This window comes from Megascapheus bottae, chromosome 6 (assembly GCF_031878675.1).
Source record: "Megascapheus bottae isolate mThoBot1 chromosome 6, mThoBot2.hap1, whole genome shotgun sequence".
In the NCBI taxonomy this organism is placed as follows: Eukaryota; Metazoa; Chordata; class Mammalia; order Rodentia; family Geomyidae; genus Megascapheus; species Megascapheus bottae.
In genome coordinates this window covers 34925035-34949854 of record NC_143514.1, presented here as the reverse complement: position 1 = coordinate 34949854, position 24820 = coordinate 34925035, and positions in this window count along the sequence as shown.

Below are 24820 nucleotides of genomic sequence, written 5' to 3'. Positions count from 1 at the left end.
CATTGAAGCACTATTCACCATAGCAAAGATATGGAACCAACGTAGATGTCCCTCAGTTGATGAGTGGATCAACAAGTTGTGGTATTTGTACACAATGGAATTCTATGCTGCTGTCAGAAAGAATGACATCGCCCCATTTGTTAGGAAATGGAAAGATTTAGAAAAAATCATATTAAGTGAAGTAAGCCAGACTCAAAGGAACTTAGGCTCAATGGTTTCCCTCATTTGTCATAATCAGTAGAAACCTTGGGCTCTACTAGCAGAGATCTGCAATAGAGCAAAATCTTGATACATAAGGACATATAGTATGAAGCTAATTGAAAGGACCTCCAGGATATTGAAACAAAAGCCATATAATGAATGATTGTTGTCCTTAATGTACTATGTTGTCTCTCATCTCCTTTGCTGTCCCTTGGTTATCTCATATTGTTACAGTATCTCACTTTGTTATCTGATATATTGAATTTATTTGTATTTGGTTATTTGAAATTTGATAGGGAAGGGGGGAAAACCAAGACGGGTGGTGGGGTGTGGGGGGGAGGGTAATGGGTACCAAGACATGTGAAAGGGTATCAATGTATGTGAATGAATGCACCTTCTATCTGGCAAATATCATGTAACCCTTTTACTAATTACAATAAAAAAAGTAAACTAAAAAAAATATAATGCTATTTTTTTCATTTTCAATAAAAAGTCCCACAATTTGGTCTTGCCGAAAAAAAAAGATCATTTGAAGAGTACTAGACTTCTTTTTCGAAGGTATTAGTTTTAGGGGAAGAGATTCTTTTTTTTTTCTTTTTTTTTGCTCTGTAAGATTTTTTTATTTTTTATGTTATATTTTTGTAGGTCTTGGGGCTTGAACTCAGGGTCTGAATACTGTCCTTGGGTTTTCTTTTTTAATCTTTCTCTTAATATATTTTATTGTAATTAATAGAAGGGTTACATTATATTTGCCAGATAGAAGGTACGTTATTTCACAAACATTTATACCCCTACTCATGCTTTTGTTCCCATTTCCCTCCTCCAAGCCCTTCCCCTCATCTTGTTTTCCCCCTTCCCTATCCTATTTCAACAAACCATATACTGTATATATGTTTATCTGATAACAAGGTAAGAAACTGTAACAATATGAGAATAACCAAGGGACAACAAAAGAGATGAGAAATAACATAGTACATTAAGAACAAAAATCACACATCATATGGCTCTTGTTTCTACTTCCTGGAGCTCTGTTCATTTGGCCTCATCCTCTATGGCTTTATGTATCTAAGTTTTACCCTATTGCAATCCTCTACTAGGAGAGTCCAAGGTTTATACTAATTAGGAAATTAGGACAAATGAGGGAAACCATTGAGCCTGTGTTCCTTTGTATCTGGCTTACTTAACTTAATATGATTTTTTCCAAGTCTTTCCATTTCTTTACAAATGGGGTGATGTCATTCTTTCTGATGGCAACATAGAATTCCATTGTGTATTAATACCACATCTTGTTGATCCTATCACCACCTGAGGAGCATCTGGAAGACAACTTTATTTGTATAAATTTTGTCTAAATTTCAGTTTGCTGCTTCATCTGCAAGTTAGACTAACATATTATAAAGGTAAATAAATTTGAAATATGTAACAGGTTCTAAACTCTCATGGACTAGTCACTATGATGTATTTGTCAAGGGATTTTTATTATCATTCATTAAAGATAAATAACCATACATGTAATAAATGATAAAAAAAATTAAAATTACCATGAATTAGAGAAGGGCTTGGTTAATGAAGCAAATGAGTTTCTTTCAAAACTAGCTTTCCCTGACCAGTGTGCATTTCTAAAACCAACATATTTACAAGATAATGCCTACCATGAAGGACATCCCTTGACAACCAGAAAACTTATTTTTCTTAAAACCAGGTAAATATCAATAACTTCTGTATTTGTTATTTGCTTTCAAAACAACTGGAAGAGCTCGGGCTAGGAAATAGGCAGAAAATGTATCCAACATACAAAGTGCAAATTTGCTTCCCATACATGATAATGGTAATGCTATACTTATACATGCTACTACATGACAGAATACTGGCAAATCCAGTCCAGAATAATGGTATTGATTGGCAGGAGTATTTTCTATTTATTAGTTCACATGAAAACTAGTAATTTTGTTGTCAGAATTGAAACTATGATAATATTTGAAAGGGAAATTTTGATGAATTCCCTGAGATAAAGTTCCTAAAAGACTTGTGGGAGGTTATAGGCAAAGTATGTTATTTCACTTCAAAATAAGTACATCTAGGAACATATTGATCTCTAAACTTTTCAGGTATACTTCAAGTCTCACACTACATGTAGAAAATAAAGGTACTTACTTTCCTTAAAAAAATACTTGAAAACAAAACACTCAACTTTGAAAAACTGGGAGAATGAGGTTAGCAAAGCAAAAAATGACTTATCTGCATGGGTCTGCAGGATATAAAAATTATTTAACAAAGAACATTTGTTTGAAAATGTGTGTGCACATATATGTGTGTACATGTGTGTATGGGTATTAGTGTTTGAAAGCAGGGCTTCTTACTCTTGTTTAGCTTTTTCCCTTCCGGTTAGTGTTCACCACTTAAGCTATACTTTCACTTCCTTGGGAGCATTTTTTGGTGTGTGTGTGTGTGTGTGTGTGTGTGTGTGTGTGTGTGTGTGTGTGTGTGTATGCCAGTGTCTGTGTCTGTGTGTGTCAGTGTTTATGTGTGTGTCGTAAAACAATAGAAATATGGAATTGTCTGAACATATTTATCAATTGCTTCTGCCAACTAAGTCAGGATCAATTTATACAACCATGAGCATACCTTTCACCTTCTATTATATTAAATGAGGGAACTGGTCTTCTCAGCTGTAATATCATACTCTACTTGTATGTAAATCTGTTTGTTTGATCCTTTATTTTAAGAATCACCTCAGTATTAGCTTTCATTTTGGTACATCAATAATCTTTTCCACTTTTACTGTTTTATTCCTGTTAGAGTGGGGGAATAGTTTATTTTCCATCCCAAATTTAAAAAGAATTAAAACTCAGTTCTACTCAATCAATAATCTGTCTTAGGGAATTGCGATGAGTTCTACAGGAAGTATTTCCTCAAGAATTCTGATTATGCCTGCCATGTCCTGTTTTATTGTATTAACCTTTAATCCAGATTTTCTTTCCCATCATTGCACAATCAAACTTTGTTGGAAGTTACCATTCCTCATGTCATTGATACATTAATATCATATCTTAGACTTAAACTCATCTGATTTTTATGGGATTTGATACAACATATCTTTCCTTTCTCTTCAACAATTTTACTAATTGGTTTTCATCATATTCTCCAAGCTTCTTCTCAGCTCATAGATACTCCTTTCTAAGTTCTTGGCTGAGCACTTCTTGTTTTTCTCCATATTGAAGTTAGAAGTATTTTGGAAAAGAATTCTTCAACTTATGTGTCTTCACTCATTTCCTAAGCAGTGTATTAAATTACTATATTTGTACAGCAACTTTTTTATTGTTCCACAGTGTTTTTAGTTATAACCATTACATGAATCCAAAATAGAATTTATAAGTGAAAAAATGATCAATGAAATTTTCCAAATATGAAATTTTGTATACTTTGGGAATTTTTCAAAATAATTCAAAGTATCATATTTTGGGCAAAGTCATTTATAAGAAATGATGAATTTGTTACACAGAGGACTACCAAACAAAACTCAGCCAGGCAGTAGTGACTCACACCTATAATCCTAGCACTCAGGATGCTGAAATTGGAGGATCCAAGTTTGACTCTAGTCTGGGATAAAAAGTCCCTGTTAGACTCCTAACTCCAATTAACCACTAGAAAACTAGAAGCACTATAGCTTAGAGTGATCCTGAGTTCAAGGCACATGACCAACCCCCCTCAAAAAACCCCAATACCTTACATGGCTTTTGTTTCAATATCCTGGAGGTCCTTTCAATTAGCTTCACTGTATATGGCCTTATGTATCAAGATTTTGCTCTATTGCAGAACTCTGCTAGTAGAGCCCAAGGTTTCTACTGATTATGACGAATGAGGGAAACCATTGATTGTTGTCCTTAATGTACTATGTTGTCTCTCATCTCCTTTGCTGTCCCTTGGTTATTTCATATTGGTATAGTATCTCACTTTGTTATCTGATATATTGAATTTATTTGTATTTGGATATTTGAAATTTGATAGGGAAGGAGGGAAAACCAAGATGAGTGGGGGGTGTGGGGGGGGAGGGAAATGGGTACCAAGACATGTGAAAGGGTATCAATGTATGTGAATTAATGCACCTTCTATCTGGCAAATATCATGTAACCCTTTTACTAATTACAATAAAAAATGCTTAATAATAAAAAAAACCCAATACCTCAATATTAAGGAAAGAGTGGCAAAATATTTAAGTAGACATTTCAACAAAAAAAGTTGCATAAGCTGATATAGATAAATATACTCTGCTATGTTAGTCACAATGGAAAAGTATACTAAAACCACAATGATTTATTAGTATGTATCTATTATAATGACAAATATAAATGAAGTAAAAAGCTGCTATACAACTACAATATTTATATCTTATAGATAAGAATGAAAAATGGCATAGCTCTTTTGAAGAACTGAAAATTTCTTACGAAGGTAAAATATACATTTATAACACAAACATCCTTCTCAATACTGCAATGGGTAAAAAAATATTTTGTTCACATAAAAATTCAAGTATCATTATCCATATAAGTTTTCTTCATAATATCTTCAAATTAGAAATAACTTCAAGTCTATGGATAAACTAGTTTATTGATACAAGCACAAGCAGTCATGCCTCAGGCTAAAATCTTAAAGCATTCTTAACACTCACTTCTACTGAAAGTAGGATAGTCTATGGCCATACCACCCTGAATGTGCCCAATCTTGTCTGAAAGTATGACAAAGTCTAATTTTTATCAGGAAAAATAAATGGTAGACTCATAATTGTTATCTACCATATGTTAATTATTAAAATGATAAGTGTATAAGGAAACACCTTTTGATGAATCTGCTCTTTGCTATGGGACTTGGAATATTGCATTCATCTTTTCACTGTAAATAATAAACTTATTGATACTTCACTTTTACAATTACACTGTTTTTCTGCTTCCTTTGTCAATTTCTCCTTCTCTCTGATTTCTGTTCTTTCCTTGCCTTCTATTTTCTCTTATCTTGGTGTCTACCAACTTGTGACACTGGCACAATAACAGTTTAGTGGAAAATAAATAAAAGCATTTGGAAGAAGCATGCTCAGGCAAGAAAGCCTGTGATATATTTATCTCCAATTAACTACAAACAAACAATCAAAACAGAAATAGAGCTATGATTCAACTGTTGGATGTTAGCCTTAGCAAGAAAGTATCTCAGGAATAGTGCCCAAGTCCTAAGCTCAAGCCTCAAGACTAGCACAATATAAATATATGAATAAAAAAAGAATCGTTATGCTCCAGTATCGAACAACACAGATTTTTGACATTTGTGTGTGTGTGTGTGTGTATGCGTGCGTGTGTGCATGGTCTCTGTGTTCATTGTTATTGAGCTTGTACTTAAGAGCTCTACCACTTGCACCAGGCAGCCACTTCTGGCCTTTACGCCAGTTAACTGGAAATAAGAGTCTTGTGGATTTATCTGTCTGAGCTTAATTCAAAACAAAATCCCAAGTATCCTCCTACCTAACTAGTATTATAGATTTAAGTCAATAGCACCCAACTGAGTAGTGTTTATTTTTGCTGCTAAATACTTTGTGTATGTAGATAAAAATGCAATGTGTATGTAGATAACAATGGTGCATTACTTAAAGTAACAAAATTTAAATGCTTTTATAATTGATGACTATATATTTTCACTTTGCTTAATAATACTTTATAAATTTTATTTTATATATTTTGTGTATGGTGCTATTTCATTTCATATCTTACTTTATTGTTGATTTTACCTTACTTAGCAGTAAATACTAAAATTAAAACTCAGGGTCTCTTGCATGTTCTACTTGCTTATGAATGACTTGATCCATGATTCCAAGTCAGCCTTTTGTTATGATACTGGAGATGGAGGTCTTTCTTTTCCTGACTGGCTTTGAAGCAAGATCCTCTAGATCTCAGATGTCTGAGTAACTAGGATTATAAGCATTAATTACTAGCACTTAGCTTTCCATCAATTTTTACATTTCAGTTGAGTGTCAATTGAAATACATTTTTTTTCATATATTTTTATTGTAATTAATAGAAGGGTTATATTATATTCATCAGATAGAAGGTGCATTACTTCACATACATTGATACCCTTTCTCATGTCTTGGTCCCCATTTCCCTCCCTGAAATACTTTTTTTTTTTTTTTTTTTTGCTAGTCGCGGGGCTTAAACTCAGGGCCTGAGCACTGTCCTTGGGCTTTTCTCAAGGTTAGCACTCTGCCACTTGAGACACTTCACCACTTCCAGCTTTTTTCTATGTATGTAGAACAGAGGAATCAAACCTAGGTCTTCGTGCTTGCTGGCAAGCAGAATCGAACCCGGGTCTTGGTGCATGCTAGGCAAGCACTCCAACAGTAGGCTAAACTCCGGCCCCTCCCTGAAATACATTTTTTAAACCATATTTGACTATCAATCTGGGGCAGAAGAGCAAACAATACCCTATCTGTTTGAACTTCACAATAAACAGATCTCTTAAAGTACTTAAAAATTTTAAATAATATAGGATTTTCATAATTTCAAGTATTATTTAAATTGTCACTTAAAAAAAGCTAAGACTTACTTTGATAAATATGTTTACATAATAAATAGATAGTCTTGCAGTATATGCTAAAGAACAGCTTGTTTCCTATGGATAAAATTTTTATTATAAAATGCAAATAATTTTCCATTTCTTATAATTTATGATATTATTATCATATCCTATTACATAAAATGACAACAAGCAAAAGCACTCCTGCTGCTTCAATCTGTGCTGAAAAGCTCCTTTAAAATACATTGTCCCCATTTCTACTCCAGCCTGGAAGCCAGAGGAAAAGAAAATGTCTAACAGTGTTTTCTAGACAATGCTAATGATTGGCTTTAATAGACATTGAAAATTCAATACATATTTGCTAAACTCAACTTATAAATAGGCAATGTGATATATAAAATTATATGCTTTAATATATATCTATCCACATATCAGCTTTTTGTTTTGGCATTGATTTCCTACTCATATATAAATGAATTCAATAGGCATCATTATAAGCTATAATCTAGAGGGCATTAAATCTATATTCCGTTATAAATATGTATGGTCTGCTCATAATCACTTTATGATTTGGAGAACTATATCTTTCATAAAAAATGGAAATTCTGAAGCATGCCAATAGCCCATACACACAGTGCTTCTCTTTTTTTTATTTTGGTAGGTCATGGGGGTTGTAATCTGGGCCTTCTCACTGTACCTGAGTTTTTCAGCTCAAGCTAAGTGCTCTAAAACTTGAGCTACAGTGGCATTTCCAGTTTTCTGGTGGTTACTTGGAGATAAGAGTTTCAAAGACGTTCATGCCCAGGCTGGCTTTGAACTTTGATCCTCAGATCACAGCCTCCTGAGTGGCTAGGATTACAGAAATAAACCACCAGTATCAAACAGCACAATGTTTCTTTAGGCTTTAGAGGGCTGTGACCTCCTAAATAATTTGCACTGTCAAAACCAACAGTTTATCAATATATCTAGTGTTAATCCTTCACTAGTGTGGCATCCCATCCTGGAAAGAAGGTCATGTTAGGATGAACTGAGGGTGGAAATTTGGTTCTCAAAAGAGAAAAAAGACTGAAGATTCAGAAACAGATACCAAAAAGAGATGGATTGCTCATTTTAGGTAATTTATGATTGTTTTCATTTCAGTTTAAAACTACAGTAGGCCTTGTCATGTTGATTAAGATAAATTCAGATTTTTTACATGCTACTGTGAATTTATCGGTCATTTGGAAGATTATTCTATTCCAAAATTTCATTTCATTTATGGGAAATGATACAAAGGATTCTCCCTTGGTTCCGTTGGTATAGTATCTTGAGGGCCTATTGAAGGAATCTCCTCCATAAGTTCTGTTTTATTATTCTACACATAGAATAAGGAACATTTACTGACTTCTTTTTGATTAGCAATGTCAGGTCCAATGCTTCACATCATTTATCTCATTAGAGCTTAGAAGTATTCTTTCCCTGGAATCCTGTAGTTACATCTGGCTCACATGGATAACCCAAGAAATTATTCTGCCTCAAATTGTTTAAGCATTTGTGTGATTATGAAGTTTCTTTAGCTGTGCAACAAAATAGATTCATCAATTTCAGGAATTAGGGTGCTAGGGTATATTTCTGGGTTCTTTATTCAGCAAAGAGCATAAAACATGGTAGTGATTGGGAAGATGGTGGTCAGGACATTGTCCCGTGTCATGAGACATGATCATTTGTACATAGCCCCACAGTGAAAACTGATTCCAGTATTGCAAAAAAAAAAAAAAAAAAAAAAAAAAAAAAAAAAAAACAAAACAAGCAAAACAGCAACAATAAACTCTTTTAATTTAGATAGATAGATAGATTGATAGATAGTGATATACTTCCTCAAAATGACAATTTTGAGGCAAAATTAACAGAGAAACTGGAAGAAGGGGCTCTGTAGGAGACCTCCATCCCATTTACATCTGCTCATGGAACAGTGCCAAACTCCCTACATTAGGATGTAAGGACTTTCTAGGAGCATGTTTTCTGTTATTTTTCATTTGCTTTCGGTGCCGATTTTCTGGAGAATCTACATGAACAATGATTTCAAATAGTGTTATTTTCTTTCCATTAATAATTAAAATTATGTTGTGATTTAAATTACTACTTTCTTGTTTGTGTTGCTAAGGCTTGTTAGCAGGGTTTAGCACATTCTAAATTCACAATCTGCTACTGAATATAGCACCAAATCCGTTTACATGTTTAAACTTACCTTTTCTTTCACATTCTTAAATTCTCATATAATAACACTAACTGTTGAAATATAAACACAGACTTCAAAATTGTACACTAAAACAAATGATAAAATCATAATCTACATATAAAAAGTAATATATATGCTAATATCGATAGCATATACGTTTAATCCCAGCTACTTTAGAAACAGAAGTCAGAAATATTAGTCTGAGTTCAATCCAGGCAAATCTCAAATAGCAAGCTAGCCATGATAATGTTTGTCATATATTCCTGGGAGGAGAATTGAAGTCCAAGTAAAAATGTAAATAGACTATTTGGATAGAGACTTAAAGGTAAAGGACTAAAACTGTGATCCAACAAAGTATATGGTGCCTGTATAGCAAGCATGAAGCCCTGAGATCAAATGTATTACCAAATTATAATAATAATCATAATCATCATCATCATTTTAATGTACCTACAAATCTACAAATGAATACAATGGATAATAAAAGACAGTATAATTTGTATATGATTAATTAAACAGGATGCTAAACATTCACACAGTGAGACGAAATGAAAATATTAGGAGAGCATCACAAGGGCTCAAATAATATATACATATGATTATATAAAATGATGCTTATTAAAATGAACTCCAAGAAATGAAATCAAGAGGGTTTTTTTTAATTATACTATTTGTGGTCCTTTCTTCTGTTTTCCTCCTCCTCATCCTCCTCATCCTCCTCCTCCTCTTCCTCCTCCTCCTTTTCCTTCTCTTTCTCTACCTTCTCCTCCTCCACCTTCTTCTTCTTCTTCTTCTTCTTCTTCTTCTTCTTCTTCTTCTTCTTCTTCTTCTTCTTCTTCTTCTTCTTCTTCTTCTTCTTCTTCTTCTTCTTCTTCTTCTTCTTCTTCTTCTTCTTCTTCTTCTTCTTCTTCTTCTTCTTCTTCTTCTTCTTCCCTTTATGTCATGGTCTGTGATTTCATTACCCTTTCTCTCATATGTAACTTGCTATCTGGTTTGGGGAGGGGAAGGGGAAACAGAAATGGAGGGACAAAGAGTGAACTAATGCATCAGTGATACTCAATAGACTCTATGTTGGGAATGAACTATACAACTATGGAGAGAAGGGGAGGAAGGGAAAAAACCTGGGAGAAAATGGGGGAGTAGATGACATTGTTTGAAAACTAATTTTTTCCTTACCTAACTTATGTAACTATAACCCCTTGGTACATTATCTATACAATAAAAAGGAGTTGCTTTCCTGACTGTTGCCTCGTTCCTCTCATTGTTGGCATAGAGTAAGGCAGTTGATTTTTCAGGGTTAATTTTATACCTTGCCAAAGATTTGAATCATCTCAAGCACCTTGGGAGTGGAGTCTATAGGGTTCTTTAATAGAATCATGTCATCTCCAAAGAGGGAAAGTTTCACTTACTTTTTCACTTTATGCTTGCTTCTTGTCTTATTTCTCTGGCTAGGAATTCTAAGGCTTCCTCATCAAATAGTAGATGGTTCTTTTTTTTTTGATCAAAGCACATACTTTTCTTTTTTATTGTAATTAATAAAAGGGTTACATGATATTTGCCAGATAGAAGGTGCATTAATTCACATGTATTGATACCCTTTCACATGTCTTGGTCCCCATTACCCTCCCCTCCACCCCCCCATCTTGGTTTTCCCCCCTTCCCTGTCCAATTTCAAATAACCAAATAAAAATAAATCCAATATATCAGATAACAAAGTGAGATACTGTAACAATAGACTTAAAGAAAGTCTTCTCTGAAGAAGAAACAAAAAATGGCCTATAGACACATAAAGAAATGCTCAACGTCTTTGGTCATAAAAGAAATGCAAATCAAAACAACTCTAAGATTCCATCTCACTCCAGTTAGAATGGCCAGGATCAGGAAAACGAATAACAACAGATGCTGGAGAGGATGTGGCCAGGAGGGATCCCTACTACACTGTTGGTGGGAGTAGATGGTTCGTGAACTACAGGTTTGTTCCTGGATTTTCCCTTCTGTTCCATTGGTCCTCAGGCCTATGTTTTTGTGTGCCATTACTCACATGTTCTTGTTTCAACGTCTCTGTAATAAAATTTGATTTCTGGAATTGTACCTCCAACACAATTTTCTTTGTCTGGGATTGCTTTTGTGATTCAGGGCTTTTCTGATTCTATATAAATTTCTGGCTTGTTTTCTCTGTCTCAATGAAAAGCAAAACTGGTAATTTGGTGGGTAATATGTTGATTTGTAGATTACAAGTGCAATAATTAATTAATGCCACGTTACTAGGATAATCAATAAAATGAGAGTTTTTATTTGTTTATTTTCTTCTGTCTTAGAATTAAATTGAGAAGGCACAAAATGACTTGGGAGTAGGCAGAGTCATTTGGTGCAAGGTGCCTTTGGGATTCAGTCCTTGTGTAGAAGGCAGTCACTATATATCTTCATCAGTTGTGGAAAACAGGAAAGAAACATAATTGTGAAAAATAGATTAACTCAGGAATATATTTGTGATATTAGTAGATTTTTTATTTTAATAATCCTGTTATCAAGGAGTTCAGGAGTGAACTCAAGAATCTTAGGACTGGACATTAACTGTGTTAAGTTCTGAAGAAGAGTTTGACACAGAGTAGAATTTGGATGATTCCCTTTCAGGTTTTAATTTGCTTTGTTCTGATTGTATGATAATTGTTTCTATTAAGACTTGTAGGTCTAAGCATCATGGCTTCTCAAACATTTATTATTGGCAGTATTTCTCTTTCACCTGTATTCAATGAGGTTATTCTTTTTTCTTTTATTTCACCATACTAATTAGTATTTTTATTAAGCAATTGTATTTTAGTGTTGGGGTGATGTGTAGAGGGATTACAGTTATATTCTTCAGGTAGTAGGTAGATTACTTCTTGAACATTGATACCTCTTCCCGAATTTTTCTCCCAGTTTCCCTTACCCATCACCACCCAATATTTTGTATTTTTCCCTTCCCTTCCCTATTTCAAACAAGCAAATAAATGCACATACAATATACTAGGCAGCAAAGTCAGATATAGTAACAACATGAGATAAACCATAAGGAGAAAAACAGAAAGAGTGAGAGAAAAGAAATCACATCACAAAGTAGATTAAAAACAATCACAAAGATAAACCTCTTGTTTCTATACCCTGAAATTCATTTCCCCTAGCTTCATCTTTATGGCCATATACATTTAGCTTTTCAGCTATTGTGGTCCATTGCTAGAAGAATCCTAGTTATGTACTAATTCTTACAGATGAGGGAAAAAAATGGAGGCTAGGTTTCTTTGGTTCTAGCTTACTTCACTTAATATGATTATTTTCCAATTCTTTCCATTTCCTTATGAATGGGGAGAGGAATTTATTTATTTCTTATTTTGCCAATCCTGGGGACTGGTCTCAGGGCCTGGACAATGTCCTTGAACTTTTTCAATGCTAGCACTCTTCCCCTTGAGTTGCAGCACCACTTCTGGTTTTGTCTGTGTATGTGGTACCACAGAATTGAACCCAGGGCTTCATGCATGCTAGGCAAGCACTCTACCACTAGGCCACACTCTCAGCCCTCATTAGAATTAGTGTTTTGCTAATTTCACTAAGTATTGTCATGTTGATGTTTACTATTTTTTGGAAAAAATACATGTATGAGTATTTCTTTTCTTCTTCTTTTAAAAACTTGAGGGAAATTGTAGAACCAGTCAGGCTCTGATGTCTACACATTATGTAAAAAAAAAAAATCACTGGTGGAAAATCAAAAGTAGGGCTGTGGCTCAAGTGGTAGGGCCTTAGCCTTGATCTGAAAAGTTCAGGGACAATGCCCAGGCCCAGCATTCAAACCCCACAAATGAAAAAAATAAAATTCGCTGGCAGTCTCAGAATACTAAATGTGTATTTCACATTTTGTTTTAACTGTATAGTAGACAAAAATACACAGAAAGTTTCTCTTACTGATCTAATATTATTAATTCTATGACTATTTGAAAGCAAAATAAAAGCCAAATTCATTGAAAGATTTTATGCCAATATTGATCACACCACTTTTTGTCCCAACCATGCTAAACACATTTTTGCTTGTTTGTTTTGCATGGCAAGAAGTAAGGAGAACCAAAACTATGTCAATGAAATATGCAGACAACCTTTTTTTTGTCCTAAGTATATATAAACGTAGATAAAACTTATACCTGCATGCAGAAAATTTGTCTTTTCTTGTTGAGTTAAATGGTAGGGTAGGTAATCACTTACGCTGCACTACATTACTCTCCACAGTCTCAAAAATGCTCAACAGCAGTAGAATAACTTAGGTTATGTTAGATTTAACCTGGTCATGGTAATGAGTCCCATTATTCATCTCTTCAGCAATTCAGTTCACACCCAAGGGCACTCCAATGCTAAAAGGCACTTTAAAGTTAAATCTTCCAGGTTTCAAAAATATATCTGTGTGCATTCAATTTCTTTTATATAAGTACAAGTATTGACAGAAGTAACCCTTGAGATAAGAAATGGAACCAACACTTTAAAACAGAAGGCAAAATTAGGACTTTGTCCCTTTGAAGGCATCAGCATTTATAAGAAATAGACAATTTTTAACTTTCTCAGGAACTTTGGATATTCACTTATTTCAATACACTTGTAACTCTACCTTCTTTAAATTTGTCTTGGTATCTCTTAGAATAAATGTCTTCACCAGACTCAACTACCCCCCCAGAACTTTTTTTCCCATATATTTTTATTGTAATTATAATCAATAGAAGGGTTATATTATATTCACTAATAGAAGGTGTATTACTTCACAAACATTGCTAACATTTCTTATGTCTAGGCCCTCATTTCCCTCACCCCACCACCATCCTTCATCTTGTTTTCTCCCCTTCCCTATCTGATTTCAAATAACCAAATAAGCATATATACAATATATCAGATAACAAGGTGAAATACTGTAACAATATGAGATAACCAAGGAACAGCAAAAGAGATGAGAGATACATAGTACAATAAGGACAACAATCACTCATTATATGGCTTTTGTTTCTATATCCTTTCATTTAGTGTCTTACTATATGGCCTTATGTATCTAGGTTTTGCTCTATTGTAAATCTCTGCTAGGAGAGCCCAAAGTTTCTACTGATTATGACAATGAGGGAAACCATTGAGCCTGTGTTCCTTTGACTCTGGATTACTTCACTTAATATGATTTTTTTCTAAGTCATTCCATTTGCTTACAAATGAGGTGATGTTGTTCTTTCTGACAGCAGCATAAAATTCCATTGTGTATAAATACCACATCTTGTTGATCCACTCATCAACTGAGGGGCATCTGGGTTAGTTCCATTTCTTTGCTATGATAAATGGTGCTGCAACATAATTGTGCTAGTGATTTAGTATGTCCTTGTTTCTGGATGCATGTTTAAATGCCAAATAGTGGAATGGCTGGGTCATAGTGGAGCTCTATGTTTAGTCTTTTGAGGAACCACCATACTGCTTTCCATAGTGGTTGAAGGAGTTTGCACTCCCAGCAACAGTGTGATAATGATCCCTCCTGGCCACATCACTGCCAGCATCTGTAACATTAGATTTCTTGATCCTGGCCATTCTAAATGGAGTGAGGTGGAATCTTAGAGTTGTTTTGATTTGCATTTCTTTTATGGCCAGAAATGTCAAGCATTTCTTCATGTGTCTATAGGCCATTATTATTTCTTCTTCAGAGAAGACTCTAAGTCTTTGCCCCATCTTTTAATGGGATGGTTGTTACTTTGGAGGTTAGTTTGGGAGTGATTTAATTTTTTGAGCAGTTGATATATTTTAGATATGAGGTCTTTGTCTGCTGTGTGGTTAGTGAATATCTTCTCCCACTTTGTAGGCTTTCTAGGTAATTTGCTAGCTATGTCCTTTGCCATACAGAAGATCTGCAGTTTTATGCAGTCCCACTTATCCAAATTTTCTCTGATTTGCTGTGTTTCTTGGTCCTTATTAAGAAAGTTTCAACCTGTGACAATGAGATCTAGTGTATTTCCTATTCCTTCTTGTAAAGTTTTCAGTGTTTTTACAGCATATTGAGGCAAATTTCATACAATAGCATGCCATGTAGGAAGAAAATATCTGAGTTCCTCTGCTTCCTGAAGGTGAAAGAATTGTCACATGTTCATTCAAATTATGTTTAATCTCTTAGTATAATAAACTTCCTTGCAAAGAATATAAAATGAATGTGATAAATCAAGTGAAAGTGCACTGACAGACTCTTTAAGCAATACTGTGCATTATCTTCTGAATACTAGTATTTTGTGATACCATATAAAATGTGTTCATGAAATCTATTTGAGAAACAAAACATATTATAGCATGTTGATTTTCCAGAATAAAGACTATATACTGTTTCTTGAAATATAATGAATTCCGCACCCTATTAATGTGAAATTGTCAAAATGAGGAAAAGATTATTTTTGGTAAAGACTACAACAAGAATTAAAAATAAAAAAAATCTTGAGACAGAAGCATATGCATTTAATAAAATGCCTCCTACCATGACTTTTTAAATGGAAATTTTTAAAATATCAACATGGAAAAGATCATTCATTCACTTGTTTTTTTTTTTCCAATCTGCCCCCCTAGTAGCTTAGTTGGCCCTCACACCACTCCCAAAATAAAATAAACATAGATGCCAGATGTCAAGGTCTAGTGAAGATTGTATAAAATCTTAAATACTTTTGAACTCTGAAATAATAGCCTGACCAATGCATTTGGAACTGAAACCTCATAAATTCTTAAATGTGCTGTTCAACTGTAAATGTTCTGAGACCTTCCCAATAATAAGTCATGCCACTAAAAAGAAAGTGAGAAGAAATGGATGTCTTCACTCTTTTATAGAAAAATGTCAAAGTTTTTCTTTATTTCTAATGTCTTTGTGAACCAAATGCTCTATCATTTTTCAGAGTTCTGTAATTTGATATTTCCAAAAATTTGCAGAATAGCTTCTGAATATTATTGTCTCTTTTCTACTGAGTGATAATTATGATGTCACTTACCCTTGTAATATGAAAACCTTAGGTAAATGTATATATGTGTGTGAGTGTATGTATATTTAAAAATGTATATAATGAACTATAAATGACATAACTCATGTAATATATTAAATCAAACGAAAAATTAAGATTGTTGTTATTATGCATTGTTAAAATCCGTTTAGACACAAAAGTTCACTTAACCTTCCAAAATGAATCCAAAATTAGCAGATAGAGCTTTGCTGGAATTATGGCCTTCAAATACTTACAACTTATCTATTTATCACTTTACATCTTTTACTTGATTTGTATCCTTATGAAAAGCCTATAAAAAGATCAATGGTCCTTAGCATTTCAAATTTTCCATTTTGGAAAAGCAATGTAAAGTGTATGTTCAAATTATGCATAATGTAACGGATATCTTCTCTAAGCTATTCTCATTTTTTAGTAGCATGCTACACTGGAAAACTTATCTTTCCCTCAAAATTTTAAATGTTTTTACCCACTCATTGAGCTATTTTACTCAAAAGCAGGTACAGCATCTTCATATAAATACTTAAAAATTTAAACAGGATTTTGTGAGATAGCACTTAGAGATAGATAGACAGACAGACAGATGACCCACTTTTGATGCATGTGTCACTGATGCAGAAATACTCAGCAGATTAGCAACATAATCAAAGAGATGTATCTATAATGCCCAAACCCTAAGTTAGCATAAGTAGAATATGCCATCCAATATCTGAAAATAACATCCATCTCACTGAGTGTCTTTAGAGTGTTCTGAGCTGTCTAAAAATCATTTCACATAGAACCAATGATTACTTTTAACACTTTTACTCTTCTTACAATAGAGGGGACCAATGAGGGGGAAAACATTTCTTGGAGCAAGTGACAGCTGAAAAAGAGACCGAACAAAGTCTCAGGATAAACTAATCCCTTCCTTCCTGTGGGCTCACATATTTCCCTAAACACTCTAATTCAGTAGGTCTTTCCTATTTTTTTTTTTTTGCCAGTCCGGGGCTTGAACCCAGTGCCTCAGCACTGTCCTTTGGGCTTTCTCAAGACTAGCACTTTACACTTGAGCCACAATCACCATTTCTGGCATTTTCTGTGTATGTGGTACTAAGGACTCAAATTCAGGACTTCATGCATGGTAGACAATGACTCTACCACTAGGCCACACTTTCAGCCCCTCATTTCTTTTTTCAATTGTACAATTTTGGGGGATTGATTTCATAGCTGAGACTACCTCTTGAACCACAGCTCAACTTTTAGTGTTTCTTTGACATTGTTGAGAGATTTTTAAAAAATCTCATGAATTTTCCTGCCAGATCTGGCTTTGAACCAAGATCCTCAAATCTCAGTCTCATGATTACTAGAATTACCAGTGTGAGCCACCAGTTTCTGGTTAAATTTAATAGTTCATAAAAATGATCATTCATCAAAGTCCACTGTAGATTTTGTTAATGCTTGTTTATTGAAACACTTTGATATTGTAGTTCTAAATGAGATTGAGTAGTGTAAATCTGAGTTTCTAATTTTAAGCTATCAGATGATGCTATTGGTATTGCTTTAAGGCTTCCCCTCCCTTTTGAGTGATGAATATTAGAATTCTAGGCTACAAAATCAGGATATAGTAAATTATATTTGTAATCCAAATTATATTTGGAACAGAAATCAGAAGGATTTTGGATTGAGATCCACCAAGAAAAATAATGTTAGTAAGACTCTAAGCAAACAAACTGGGTGTAGTAATACACACCTGTCAACCAGCAATGATGACTGCAAAGGTGGTAGGTAGGATTGCAATCTAAAACCGGCTCTGGGAAAAAAACATGAGATAATCAGAGAAATAAGTAAAGAAATGAGGTAGAACATGGCTCATGTAGTAAAGGACGTGCTTGGCAAACATAATTCTAATTACAGTCACAGAGAAAAAAATTTAAAATTTTAAATCTAAACTAAGGTTACTCTACTTGTCTTTTTGAGTTAAATTACAAGAAGCATAGTTACATGAACTACAATGTGAATTATAATCTCTTTGAGCATCAGAATGGTGCTCTTTTCACTCAACTACCTGCTTTTTTTTTGAGAAAAATTAATGTCATTAGAACTCAAATCAACTTAGTAAAGCAAATCATTTATTACAAAACAAATTTAATCCAAAATTAATCTTCAGAGTTTTTAAGAGTAAATTTCATGATTGTGTAGTAAAGTATTTGTGACATCAAGAATGTTGTAAACATGCAATGTGTTTTGGTCATGACCAGTTTCATGAAGAAAGTAATTGGCAAAAATAAAAATAAACACGAATCATCCTCACACTGGACTGCATATTTTCCCAAAAGAGCTTATTTAAAAATATTTTTATTGTATTTTACTCTCAGGATTATGCATAGAGGGGTTGCATTCATATGCAAAAGGCAGTGGGTAAATTACTTCTCAAACCTTGATAGCACTTCTCGTGCTTTTGTCCCCCTTTCCCTTCTCCTTCCCCTCCCAGTCATCTTGTTTTTCCCCTTCCATTTCTTATTTCAAATAAAAAAATAAGTGTATATACAGTATACCAATATACAAATTCAGATACAGTAACCTCATGAGATTAACCATAAGTCCAAAAAAAAAAAGAGTATATTAGGAACAGCAAAAGCCAGGAATGGTAGCTCATGCCTGTAATCCTAGCTACTCCAGAGGCTGAGATCTGAGAATCAAGGTTCAAAGCCAGCCCAGGTACAAAAGGATCTGAGACTCTTATCTCCAATTAACCTCTGGAATATGGGATGTTGGGGTTGGCTCAAGGGTAGGGCTGTAGGCTTGAGTTGAAGAGCTCAAGGACAACACCCAGGCCCAGAGTTCAAGTCCATGACCCACCAAAATTAAAAACAAAAATAGCAATCACAAAGATAAACCTCTTGTTTCATTAACCTAGGGTTCTTTAAAGACTCATGCTGTATGACCTTATGTACACAGCTTCTGAGCTATTGTGATTCTCTGCAAGGAGAATCCTAAATGTTTATTAATTATTACAAATGAGGGAAACCATGAAGCCTATGCTACCTTGAGACTGACTTACTTCACTTTACCTGATTTTTTTCCCATGTCTTTCCCTTTCCTTACAAATGAAGTGATGCCATTATTTCTGCTGGCAGTATAGAATTCCATTAGACATCTTCATGATCCATTCATTTACTGATGGGCATCTGGCTATCTTAGCTATGGTAAATAATGCTGCAATGAACTTGGTTGTGTTAGTGGTTTTAGTAAGGCCTTGTTTCTAGACCTTTGGATAGATGTCAAGAAGTGGAATTCCTGGGTCATAGGGGAGTTCAATGTTCAATCTTTTGAAGAAATTCCATACTGTTTTCTATAGTGGTTGAAGCAGTTTACACTCCCACCAAGAGCGTAGTATGTTCCCTTCTGGCCACATCCCTGCCACCATCTGTTATTAGATTTCTTGATCGTGGCCATTCTAATTGGAGTGAGGAGGAATATCAAAGTTGTTTGATTTGCATTTCCTTTATGGCCAGAGATGTTGAGCATTTCTTCCATTGTCAATAGGCTGTTTTTATTTCCTCTTCAGAGAAGTCTCTCTTTAAATCTCTATCCCACCTTTTAATGGGATGACTGTTTTGTGAGGATTTCTTTTTAGAGATTCAATTTTTTAGCTGTAGGTATATTTAGATATGAGGCCCTTGTCTGTTGTATGATTAGTGAAGATCTCTCATTCTGCTGGCTTTCTATTTAACTTGCTAGCTATATTCTTTGCCATACACCATTTGTTAAAGAAGCTGTCTTCCTTCCATGTTAGTTTTTGGCTCCCTTATTGAAGATTAGGTAGCCATAGGTCTGTGGGTTGATATTGCAAAAGAAGTTGCCTTCCTGATTGTTGTCTTGCTCTTCTCATCATTGGCAAACTGGAAAGCAGTTGATTTTTGAGAGTTAATTTTATGTCCTGCTACTTTGTCAAAGTTTCAAATAAGCTCAAGCAGCTCGGGAGAATCATGTCATCTGCAAAGAGGGAAAGTTTTACTTCCTCTTTCCATATTTGGATCCCCTTTATGCTTGCTTCTTGCCTTATTTCTCTGGCTAGGAATTCTAATGCTATATTAAGGAGGAGTGGAGAGAGTGCGAATCCTTGTCTCATTCTTGATTTTACAGAATATGGTTTTAGCTTTTTGCCATTAAGATAATGCTAGCTGTGGGTTTGTCAAACACAGCCTTTATTATACTGAGGAACATTCCATGGATTCCTAGTTTCTCCAGACTTTTTAGCATGATAGGGTGTTGGATCTTGTCAAATGACTTTTCAGCATCTATTGAGAAAATCATGTGATTCTTGTTCTTGCTCCTGTTGAGGTGTTGAATTATATTAATTGACTTGTGTATGTTGAACCAGCTTTGCATCCCTGTTAGGAATACTGTTTGATCATAGTGCATTATTTGTTGATTAGTTGCTGAAGATGATTGGCTAGTATTTTATTAAGAAGGGTTACATCAATATTCATCAAAAAAATGGATCTATAGTTCTCTTTCTTTGATGAATCCCTGTCTTGTTTAGGGATGAGGGTTATGCTGGCTTCATAGAATGAGTTTGGCAAAGAGCCTTCACATTCAATTTCATTTGAAATTGAGGAGAGTTTGAGGAGTATTGGTGTGAGCTCTGTTTTGAAGGCCTTATAGAATCCATCTGTGAGTCCATGAGGTCCTGGGTTTTTCTTGGATGGGAGGTCTCGTATTGCCATTTCTATGTCAAAACTTGAAATAGGCCAGTTTAGTTGGTTTAGGTCATTTTGGTTCATTTTGGGTATGTTGGCTGGAAATTCATCCATCTCTTCTAAATTCTCAAATTTGTTGGCATTAAGGTTAAAAGGTTTTCCCTTATGATGCTCTGGATCTTGGTAATTTTTGATGTGCTATTTCCATTCTCATCCATGATTTTGTGTATTTGGGTGTGCTGCCTTCTTTTTTTAGTAAGATTTGCTAAGAGTCTGTGAATTTTGTTCATTTTTTCAAAGAACCAATTTCTGATTTTGGTGATTCTTTCTATGGTCTTTTGGACTCTAATTCATTTAATTCTGTTTTAGTTTCAAGGAACTCATATTTTAAGGGATATTTCTCTGTTACTCTCACTTCTTTCCTCTTCAAATATGTTCATGAAATAGGGCAACTTTAGCAATCATTGTAGAGAATTTTGTTTTAGATTTTTTTCCTAAGGTCTTTTTGACACCTGCAGGTACTTCCAAAAAATGTTGAACTTCTCATAATTTAAAAAGATATTTAATACTTTTAAAAGTTATTTAGTAGCTTTTAATTTGTAACTACAAATTACTCTTTGGAATATTATAGAAGTGTTATATTCACAAAATGGAGACATCTATCAATCTATCCACACATTATCACAAGCATATATGTTGATGAATTTTCACAAATGAATACAAAAAAATAAATCTTAATTCAGGAACATGATATGGTCATCCATACATTAGATTTGGCCCACAGTCCTTTTCAAAGCATTACCAATCAATTACTGGTGCTGGCAAACCTGGGCAGCCATAGGCAGAAAATTAAAATTGACCCCAGCCTTTCACCACTCATAAGCATTAACTCAAAATGGATCAAAGACCTCACTGTCAAACCAGAAACTTTGAAATTACTACACAATAGAGTTGGAGAGATATTGGAACTCATAGGTACAGGCAAAAACTCCTTGAACAGAATCCCAAGGTCATAACATATTGGAGAGAGACTTGACAAATGGGACTACCTAAATTTAAAAGTTTATGACTAATAACAACAGACACTGGAGGGGATGTGGCCAGGAGGGATCACTACTACACTGTTGGTGGGAGTCAGTTCTTCAAAAGACTAAACATAGACCTCCCCTATGACCCAGCAATTCCACTACTTGGCATTTACCCAATCATCCAGAAACATGGACATACTAAATCCACTAGCACAACAATGTTCATTGAAGCACTATTCACCATAGCAAAGATATGGAACCAACCTAGATGTCCCTCAGTTGATGAGTGGATCAACAAGATGTGGTATTTGTACACAATGGAATTCTATGCTGCTCTCAGAAAGAATGCCATTGCCCCATTTGTTAGGAAATGGAAAGACTTAGAAAAAATCATATTAAGTGAAGAAAGCCAGAGTCAAAGGAACTTAGGCTCAATGGTTTCCCTCACTTGTCATAATCAGTAGAAATCTTGGGCTCTCCTAGCAGAGAATTACAATAGAGCAAAACCTTGATACAAAAGGCAATATAGTATGACGCTAAATGAAAGGATCTCTAGGATATAGAAACATAAGCCATATAATGAATGATTGTTGTCCTTAATGTACTATGTTATCTCTCATCTCTTTTGCTGTCCCTTGGTTATCTCATATTGTTACAGTATCTCACTTTGTTACCTGATATATTGAATGTATTTGTATTTGGTTATTTGAAATTGGATAGGGCAGGGGGGAAAACAAGGTGAGGGGTGGGGTTTAGGGGAGGGAAATGGGAGGAAGACATGTGAAAGGGTGTCAATGTATGGGAATTAATGCACCATCTATCTGACAAATATCACGTAACCCTTCTATTAATTACAATAAAAAATATATGAGAAAAATTAAAAGATTAAAGTATAGCTACTAAAGTAGAAAGACAGCCAACCAATTGGGCTCATATTGTCATTATCTCATATTGTCACAGTACTTTTCCTTGTTATCTGATATACTGTATATGTTTATTTGGTTATTTGAAATCAGATATGGAAGGGGAGAAAACAAGATAAGGGGCCAGGGTGTGAGGGAGGAAAATGAAAACCAAGACAGGAGAAAGGTTATCAATGTTTCATAGTGTAACCCTTCTAATAATTACAATAAAAATATATGAAAAAAACTGAAAATAGACCTTCCGTACAATCTCACCATACCACTCCTGGGCATCTATCCTGAAGATTCTAACATAAGATATGATGAGAATGCCTGCTCAGCTATGTTCATCTCTGCAATATTCACAATAGCCAGGCTATGAAAATAATCCAGATACCCTACAGCAGATAAATGGATACAAAAAATGTGATATATATATATTATACATATATATATAATGGAATTCTACATAGCCAACAGACAATATTATAATGACCTTTGCAGGGAAGTGGATGAATCCAGAGCGAATCATGTTGAGTGAGACAGGTCAAGACCAAAGGAACAAAAGGTGTGTGGTGTCCTTAATACGAGACTATCAGATACAAACAGGACAAGAGCAAGTTCTCAATATTTGTGTACCCAATGCTATTGTCATGATATTGGAAATATAAATGCAACTACATAGACATAAAAAATTATTACTCTATAGACATAATGTTTTATTACATAGATTAATAAGTATCTATGACATACAAAACTTCAGCTTAATTTTATTTTTTTCTTTTCCATATATTTTTATTTTAATTAGTAGAAGGTTACATAATATTCACCAGAAAGAAGGTGCATTACTTCACAAACATTGATACCCTTTCCCTTGTCTTGGTCCACTTTTTCCTCCCCCAACCCCGCCACCCATCATGTTTACCCCCTTTGCTATTCTATTTCAAATAACCAACTGAACATATATACAAGATATCTGATAACAAGGTGAAATACTGTAGCAATATGAGACAAAGGACAGCAAAAAAGATGAGAGATAATATAGTACATTAAGTACAACAATCACTCATTGTGTGGCTTTTGTTTCTATATCCTAGAAGTCCTTTCATTGAGCGTCATACTATATGGCCTATGTATCTACATTTTGTTTGTTATAAATGTCTGCTAGGAAAGCCCAAGGTTTGTACTGATTATGACAACAGAAGGAAACCCTTGAGCCTATGTTCCTTTGAGTCTGGCTTACTTCACTTAATATAATTTTTTCCTAAGTCTTTCCATTTCCTTACAAATGCGGTGATTTCATTTTTTTCTGACATCAGCATAGAATTCCACTGTGCATAAATACCACATCTTGTTGATCCACTCATCAACTGAGAGGCACCTGGGTTGGTTACATATCTTTGCTATGGTAAATAGTGCTGCAATGATCATTGTTGTGCTAGTGAATTTAGTATGTCCTTGTTTCTGGACTACTGGGTAAATGTCAAATAGTGGAATTGCTGGGTCACAGGGGAGCTCTATATTTTGTCTTCTGAGGACCTGCCATACCGCTTTCCATAGTGGTTGAAGGAGTTTGCACTCCCAACAACAGTGTAATAATGATCCCTCCTGGCCACATCACTGTCAGCATCTGTAACATTAGATTTCTTGATCCTGGCCATTCTAAATGGAGTGAGGTGGAATCTTAGAGTTGTTTTGATTTACATTTCTTTTATGGCCAGAAATGTCAAGCATTTCTTCATGTGTCTATAGGTCATTCTTATTTCTTCTTCAGAGAAGACTCTCTTTAAGTTTTGCCCCATCTTTTAATGGGATGGTTGTTACTTTGGAGGTTAGTTTGGGAGTGATTCAATTTTTTGAGTTGTTGATATATTTAGATATGAGGCTTTTCTCTTGTATGGTTAGGGAAGATCTTCTCTCACTCTATAGGCTTTCTAGTTAATTTGCTAGCTATGTCCTTTGCCATACAGAAACTCTGCAGTTTAATGCAGTCCCACTTATCCGGACTTTCTCTGATTTGTTGTGATTCTTGGTCCTTATGAGAAAGTTTTGACCTGTGCCAAGGAGACCTAGTGTATCTCCTGTTCCTTTTTGTAATGTTTTAAGTGTATTTGCTTTTACCTCAAGGTCTTTGATCCATTTGGAATTAATCCTGGTGCAGGGTGACAAAGAAGTTCCACCTTTAGTTTTTTGCATGTGCTTAACCAGTTCT